We start from the raw sequence: 8,561 nt of genomic DNA, 5'->3' as shown, positions 1-8,561 counted from the left end.
TATCCAGAGTGGGTTCTGCTGTTTGCAACTAAGAATCTTATCTCGATTTTATAATTTTGTCCTCTGGGTGCCATTAGGGGGCATTGTAGCAAAGAGTTCAAAATAAATCAAATATCTCAGCTCCCTGGTGAATGACAGCAGATTCAGAAGACTTCAGACTCAGGCATATAGAGACCTAGGTCTCTAACTTTATGCAGGAGATTGAGGGTTCAGCAGAGCTCCCCCTGAACAAGTTGAGAGTGTCCAAGTCTATGGATGCATTGGATGCATCTTCTTGCATCTCATAAAGAAAAAACAAGACAAGGTGCTTGGACGACAAAAATAATTCTTTCTCATAAACAATTCAGGCCAAATGAAAGTCTTTTCTTTTAAAGGGCACTTACTTGCTGTGTGACTTTTTGCTATTAAAATTCACCTGAGTAGGGCCTCCCTGGTGGCGCAGTGGTTGAGCGCTGGGTTGTGAAGCTAGATCCCCGGCCACCGGGCAAGGGTCCTCTCCTGCCCCCCGCTGCTCCCCTCAGCAGTGTACTTCGGTCCTTCTGCCTGCTCTGCTCCCCGCTCTGGCTCTGGTGAATTCTCTCACCCTCCCGCTCTTCTGACTGTACCCAGTGCTCGTATAAATAAATAAATAAATCTTGAAAAAATAAAAAAATAAAACAAAATTCACCTGAGTAAAACTCAACGCAGTATGCAAAAAGAAACACATTAGGTGGCTTATAAATTGTATTGTCGCCTCCATTTTTTCAGTGGGGCAGGGGTTAGTGTGAGGCTAACTGGGGAGAGTCACGATGCTAGTCATTCTTCTAGAATAAGCAGAAAACCTGAGAATTAAAGCTAACCTTGTGTCCTGACATCTGTGGCAGTTTACAGTACCAGATTTTCAGCGACATGAGAGTCGCTCGGGATTGAAACAAGTTGGAAGGCAATGTTGACTGCTCTGGAAAAGAAAGGGCCCTTTCTGAAACATAGATGGCACATTTTTATTATCACCAGTAAGTTCTGAAAAGTAGTTAGTGACCTACTAGTATCCATTGATATTTCGAACTCACAATGTTTCTATTCAAATTAATGAAATTAATATTTGAAAAGAGCAGCTCAAAGCAATGTTATTTCCTTCTATAAGATAATTATTAACTTTAATTGCTTTATTGTACAGGTATTGCATGAGGGTTAAGTTTCACTAGTTAATAAAAAATAAAATATCAAGTCAACCAATTTACTGGTAATCAATGTAATATCTTCCTCAGCAGCCTTCCCTGAAGCCATATCTTAAATTAGTTTTTTTCAAATTTATTTTCACCATTATCTATGGTAAAGCTCTATTTCATGAACTGAGAGCTACACAAATATTTAATACATGTGCATGACAGAAATGATAGTTTTGTGAAACAATATTTACACTTACCACTAGAGTGGAACAACACTAATGTTTTCCTTATTTTACTCAACTCCATTCAGTTCTATGTTAGTTCTTTTAAAATATCTGATCATGTAAACAGCTGGGACTACATCAAATTAAAGAGCTTCTGTACAGCAAAAGAGTCAATAACCAAAACAAAAAGACACCCCACGGACTGGGAGAAAATTTTTGCACACAACACTAATGATAAAGGACTGATCACAAAAATCTACAAAGAGCTGATGAGACTCAACAAAAACAAAGTAAACAACACAGTCAAAAAAAAAAATGGGCAGAAGAGCTAAAAAGAAACTTCTCTGAAGAGGAAATGCAAATGGCCAAGAGGCATATGAAAAAATGTTCAACATCACTTGTCATCAGGGAAATGCAAATCAAAACTACCATGAGATACCATCTCACACCAGTGAGAATGGCACATATTAAAAAAACTAGCAACAACAAATGTTGGCGAGGATGTGGAGAAAAAGGAACTCTTGTGCACTGTTGGTGGGAGTGCAAACTGGTCCAACCACTATGGAGAGCTGTGTGGAGATTTCTGGACCTACTAAACATAGAGCTTCCATATGATCCAGCAATTCCACTCCTAGGTATTTACCCAGAGAACACAGAATCACTAATTCAAAAGGGCAGCTGCACCCCTATGTTTACAGCAGCCCTGTTTACAATAGCTAAGCTATGGAAACAACCCAAATGCCCAAAAATAGATGACTGGATCAAGAAGATGTGGTCCATATACACCATGGAATATTACTCAGCATTCAAAAAAGATAAACACATGCAATTTGCAACAACATGGATGGCGCTGGAAGGGATCATGCTCAGCGAAATAAGCCAGAAAGAAAAAAATACCAGATGGTCTCACTATAGCAGGAATTTAGAAATCCTAAATAAAGTAAAAATCAAAATCAACAAGCAACTATAAACCAGAGACACACTACAGGAGGGGAAAAGGGAGTAGAATCAAAACAAGGAATTGTACGGGGAATATAACCAAGACGAAAATGCATACATTGTGCAAAATGAAAAATGATGTAAAAAACATACAAAATTAAAAAACCAAAAATAAATAAATTATTAAAATAAAATAAAATATCTGATCATGAACATCTAAATAGAGTTCATGATTCACTTATGTTTTCCAGCCAACAGTTTGAAAAACCGGGGTCAAGTAGACTCTTTCTTGCCCTCTCTGCCTTCCAGTCTATTCCAGCTTCCTGTTCTTCCCTTCTGTAAGCCTCAATCTGTAATGATTTGGGATACCTGAGATTTGATCATTTCTGCCCAGGGGAGGGCGGACACCTGTGTTCACTGCTGAATTCAGGCAAATTCTCCCCAGCTGGGGAGCTGCTACTGGACACCTGCACAGATACCAGGACACAGGAACAGGGTGCGCAGTGGTGGGGCAGAGACTTCCAGAAACACACGATCATGGAGCAGACCTGACCGCCAGTCCAGCCTTGGCTGGGTGGCAAGCATGGAAAGACAGAACAGGCGCGCCTTCCAAGAGGCCCCGATGCTGCACACGGTGGCGCTCAGCGGCGCCCACTGGCGAAGGTGGTGGTGGGCCAGGTGCTGGGCGTGGGCTCGCGCTGCCTCCCCCTCTGCAGAGCTGGTCCTCACCACCTGGCGACACCTCCCCTCACCACCTGGCAGCTCCTCCCGGGAAGCTCCAGCAGGAGGCACTGCAGCAGAGTGGTCTTTTTAGCACGTTTGCATGTAGGCGTGTGAACGTTAACTCTGTTTGGTTAAGCTAAGGAATACATTGTGGGCAGCTCTCTTTGAAAACGGACTTTCTTACTGTTATTTATATAAACACGTCATCCTAGAAGACTATTTCTTTATTAATTAGGTCTGCCTAAGTGATGTTTGGTAGCCAGTGACCCCAAATTCTCAGTCCAACTACCAGCACTGGCCTCTGCCCTGTTCTGTGTCTTTCCTGGCATGGCTGCAGCTCTTCTTCATGCAGACCCCCAGACTCAGGCGCAGCCCCCATCTGCCAGAGGTCGGTGTGTGGCAAAGGGAAGAAGCGGGGGCGGCGGGGCCAGGTGCGGGCCTACCCATTTCTGCAGGAAATGGCTCGCTTACATCAGACATGGGGTGCACTCACGAATGTGTTATTGGTCAAAGTGGGTTTCAGGCAAGGCTGGTAGCAGCCTGGGGAGAGCGAGCCTTGGGGAACAATAATACAATCTTGCAGTTTCTAGATCCAGATCTTTATAAGGGAAGGGATGGGGAGGCCCTAAGGTCACCTCTCTTGATTCAATAGAACTTTTGGGCCCTAGACCCAGGTGGATCTCTCATCAAGAGTCCCTCACTTTGGCCATCTAATCCTAACCACATTCTAGCAGCTTCTCTGCTTCTTAGATAGAGAGCCACAGGGACCCCACTTCTTTGCTCTTTCCCTAGTGCCCCTTGGGGTGGGGGGCTGCACGGGCCCTCCCCTCAGGCCCATTGAGAACCATGCCTGACAGTCTCTTCCTACCGGTTGTCACTCCACAGCCAAACCCTTCTTACCTCTGGCTGTGTGCGTGGCTGCCCAGCTCCAAAGGCAGGGAAGTGGAGTCACATGGATGCCAACGGATATTTCCTCCTGGACTTAATGATTCATGACAGAAACATGCAATTTACAGGCTCCAGGGGTCAGTCCCGGGACTGCAGGAATGGAAGGTGTGCACACACCTTAATAGAAAGCTCTTGCCCTGGACTGTACACCAGAGCCACGGGGGGCTTCCTGGGCCTCCATCTGGGATACTCTGAGTCAGAAGGTTCGGGACTGGACACAGAGGCTGTGTGTAACAATCTTTGGAGGCAGCTGCTGCGCTGAGGGAGTCTGCAGGGTCCTTGGATATCCGGTTCCGTGGTCTTGTCTACAGGCCTGGGTGGGGTCCACAGCAAGAGCAGGTGCGATAAATGGCCCCCCAGCATGGAGGGCGATGAGTGGGGGCCTCTTCCTTGTACTAAATGGGACTGGCTCTGGGATCACCAGCCTCCCAGGCCATCCTCCCTCCTTCTCACTACCACACTTGTCAAGAGCAGTCACTGATAACCCAGGGCACCAATTCCAAAAGCCAATAGCCACATGATCGAAACCACCTTAGTGCCGTCAACAGATGAGTGGATAACAATATGGTACATGCACACAATGGAATACTGCTCCACTGTGAAAAAATGCAATGAAATCTTACCATGAACGGAATTGGAGGGGATCAAGTTAAGCAAAATAAGTCAGAGGAGAAAGACAAACACCAAATATTTCATTTTCACATAAAGGAACAAAGCAAAAGAACAGACAAAACCCAAACAAACTCTCATATTCTGACTGCAGAACTAAGGTAACCAGAGAGGGGAGGGGAGAAGAAAAAGGAGAGGGGGGGGGCCCATGGACTATGGCGGAGGGTTATTGGCATTTTGGTGGTGGGTGTGGTGTGATAACATACATCTGAAGAGATATGAGCCTGTACCCCTGAAATATAGCCAGTGTTGTAAACCAGTGTAAGGGGCCAGACTGGACACGGTGCAGGTTTTCTGATCCCATGCAGACCGGGTAAAGGAGGAGTCAGAGTCCTCAGTAGTTTTGCACGTTTTTTATTGGGGTTCACCAGGCATATGGCAGGCAGGGGTGCTGGCTGGGGGGCTGGGAGGCTGGCAGGCCTCCCAGCCCCCCAGCAAGTCTTCACTCTATCTGGGCTCTCTGGCGTTCGTTCTGCTGCTTCTTGGCTTCTGCTTCTGCTGCTGCTGCTGCTGCTGCTGCTGGCGTCCCCGTGACGCCGCCCTTAAAAAGCACAGTCTTAGCTCAGCTGAATCCCATCTACCTATGCCCACACCCTACTCCAGGTGCCCGCCATCAGGCATGCATTTAGGACAAGGATCCATCATCTATCCTGATGGCGGAAGGGCAGAAAAGCCTGACATTTTCTTTACCCTACACCCAGTATTTCATCAATTAAAAAAAAGTTTAATCAAAATATCAAAGAAATGTCTCTAAAATGGGATCAATAAACCCGGATTAAGAAACAGGAAAAGAAATGTATAATAGAGATATTTTCAGACATACAAAAAGCTAAAAGTATTCATCTGCAGTAGAACCACACTGCAAAAAAAAAAAAAAAAAAAAAGTCAAAGACATCCTCCGGGGTTGGACCTCCCCTGGTGGCGCAGCAGTTGAGCACGGGGCAGTTCGATCCCCAGCTGCCGGGCGAGGGTCCCACATGGCGAAGCAGACCTCTCCTGCTGCACCCGCTGCTCCGCTCAGCAGTATATTTCGTCAGTCTACCTGTTCTGCTCCCCACTCTGACTCTGGTGAATCCTCTCACCCTCTCGCGCTTCTGACTGTACCCAGTGCTTGTATAAATAAATAAATCTTTAAAAAAAAAAAAAAAAGCCATCCTCCGGGGAACAAAAATGGTAACAGCTATAGATGTGGATCTGCAAAAGGAATGCAGAGCACCAGAAATGGGGGCTAAGTGGGGACATGTGTAGGTTTTCAAATTATTTTTCTAAAAGATAATAACCGTTTAACCAAAACTAAGAGTGACAGCAGGTCAGCGCAGGGGATGTTGATCAGCCCCTCATCTGCAATGAGTCCTCTGCTAACTAACACCTTCAGCTGGTGGGGGGCCAGGAATATAAATCAGCTTTCCAGATGCCTCGTCTGGGTTTTTAGCTACTTAACTGAATGATGACAAAGCTCCTTTCTGACAGACCTGAAACAGTTGCTCTTTTTCTGCTTTCCAGGTCAAATACTTTCCCTCTCCCTCTTTCACCCTTCCCCTAGCCATTCCCCGCTCACAAGCCCTTCCTGATATTTGCACAGAGCTTTAGAGCTGCCAGCTCTCTCGCTTCTGCTGCCTGACTTGATCCTAAGTGCAAATCCAGGCAGTGTGTCCGTCAGGCCGTGTGTCTTCTCGTGCCCGACTGAAGCTCAGATGCCAGTTAAATGTTCCAGAATGAGGGAGCATCAGCTCAGAGAGGCCAGGCACTGAGTTTCAATCTTCTGGCTCCAGACCTTGAGCTGCTTCTCAGGTGCCCAAACTCCTTGTTATTTGGCAACAATCGCCTCCCCTGCGAATTATTTTCTCATATTTGAAGACACGGCTTTTATAGGAAAACAAAGCCACCTCAGTAAAGCAAAGGTCCAAGTTTTTTTCTGTCAATTTTTGGGCTTATTTATAGCAAATTTCTTCCCTAAAAACAAAAGGAGTCCTGAAAATGGCACATCTATCATTGCCTCCAGGGAACATTGAAATAAAACAAAATTCCATGATTCCTGTGAACAATTAGTCAGAGGCTAGAAAATGGGGGTCACACATCATCCAAGAGAAGAAATTGGGTATTTATCAACAATAGTCCTCTGGTTGCACCCTGCAGGGACCCTCAATGCAGTGTTGTATTCCCATCATTCAGATTTATATTGTAAATAATTCCTACTGTAAATAACCGCCACAAATCTAAATTTGTGGAGGCAAATTCTTTGATTCAGTGAACATTTACCACCCTGTCCCCGGCTTTTGTGGGGGTCACTATGCTAAAGGCTGCAGATGGAAAAGAGGTCTCATCTCCAAGGTGCTCATGAGAGAGAAATACAACAGCCCATGAGCTGTAACAGAGGTGTGATCTAAGTGCTGGGGGGAGGGGAAAGGAAGCGGGCAATTCACTAAATTACTTCAAAGCTAATTGAAGGTCTGTTTGCCAAATGATGAAAGAATGTGGCCAGTTGACAGCATTTGCCTAGTTTACTAAAAAATCTGTTATATTTTTAATTACATATAAATGTATTGAGTGCTTACTGCATCTGCCCCCGTCTAAGCATGTACACACTGTCTTCATTTTAGGACGTTATTACGCCAATTTAAGTTCACAGAGGTTAAGAAACTTGATCAGACTCACATGGGAAATGTGTGGGCAGAACTGGGGTTTAAAACCGAGTCTGTCTGAAACCAGGATCTGATTTCTCAGCAACTCTTCTATACAGCCTGCCTACAGTAGCTACAGATTTTTTGCTGTGATAGGCACTATATTATTGCACATTAATTGTATCACTTATTATTTATAACGCTGAGATCCTTTTCTTTCTTTTTTAAGATTTATTTATTTACACAAGCACTGGGTACAGTCAGAAATGCGGGAAAGTGAGAGAATTCACCAGAGCCAGAGCGGGGAACAGAGCAGGCAGACTGACGATATACACTGCTGAGGGGAGCAGTGGGAGGCAGGAAGGGGTCTGTCATGCCATGTGGGACCCTCGCCGGGTGGCCGGGGATCGAACCAGCACTGCAGAGGCCGCGGGCAGCTTCGCAGCCCAGCGCTCAACCGCTGCGCCACCAGGGGAAGCCCTGAGATCCTTTTTTTATTGCCAGAGTCCTTTTTCAAAGGAGAAAACACTCAGAGAAGTGGCGCCAGAATGATATCAAGCCTCCCGTTTGGAGCCTCTGTCCAGCAGCCTCCTGTCCCACCAAGTGTCGAGGTCAATCAGCTCGATGACCTATGCCGGGCGACTAGATACCTCCCTGAGATCATCTCCCAGCCCTTTCCCTTCTTCCTCTCCATTAAAGCTCACTGCTCTGGAACACACCAAGCATGCTACTGCAGGCCCCTCTGCCTGGAATGTTCCTCCCTCATTCTTCAGGTTTTTATGTGCCTTCGGAAGCCTTTCCTGACAGCTTTAAATTGCATCTTCTCATCACTCCTCATCTCACACCTCCTTTCTTTGTTTCCCCTTTTCTACAAGCTCTTTCACTAACTTACTACAACATATAATCTGAATCACCTCTCTGCACTGAAACAAAAGAGGGTAATTGTTTGACCCATTACTCCATCTCCTGTACCTGGAACAAATTACATGCTGAAAACACTGACTGAAATTTGTTCATGGTTACAGAGGAGTGTCGAGTGAGCATTGAACCCAGATTACTCATAAGGCCACTCTTTCCATTACATCGAATGTGCTTATCTTGCCACTGAGAATACATTCGGCTGAGCTCGATTCGACGAACAAGTGCCTACCAGGCCTCTCACAGTGTTTTACAGGCATTGCACATTTAGAACATAATAGAACTTTGCTGCCACATTCATGGTGGTAAATAAACGTTGACAGAGCAAAACCGGAGGGATAAAACCAGAGCGGAGCAATAGGGACAAAATA

Source organism: Talpa occidentalis, unplaced genomic scaffold (genome assembly GCF_014898055.3).
Source record: "Talpa occidentalis isolate TD23 unplaced genomic scaffold, MPIMG_talOcc4v2.1 talOcc4.5, whole genome shotgun sequence".
Classification (NCBI taxonomy): Eukaryota; Metazoa; Chordata; class Mammalia; order Eulipotyphla; family Talpidae; genus Talpa; species Talpa occidentalis.
This window is presented reverse-complemented; position numbering follows the sequence as displayed.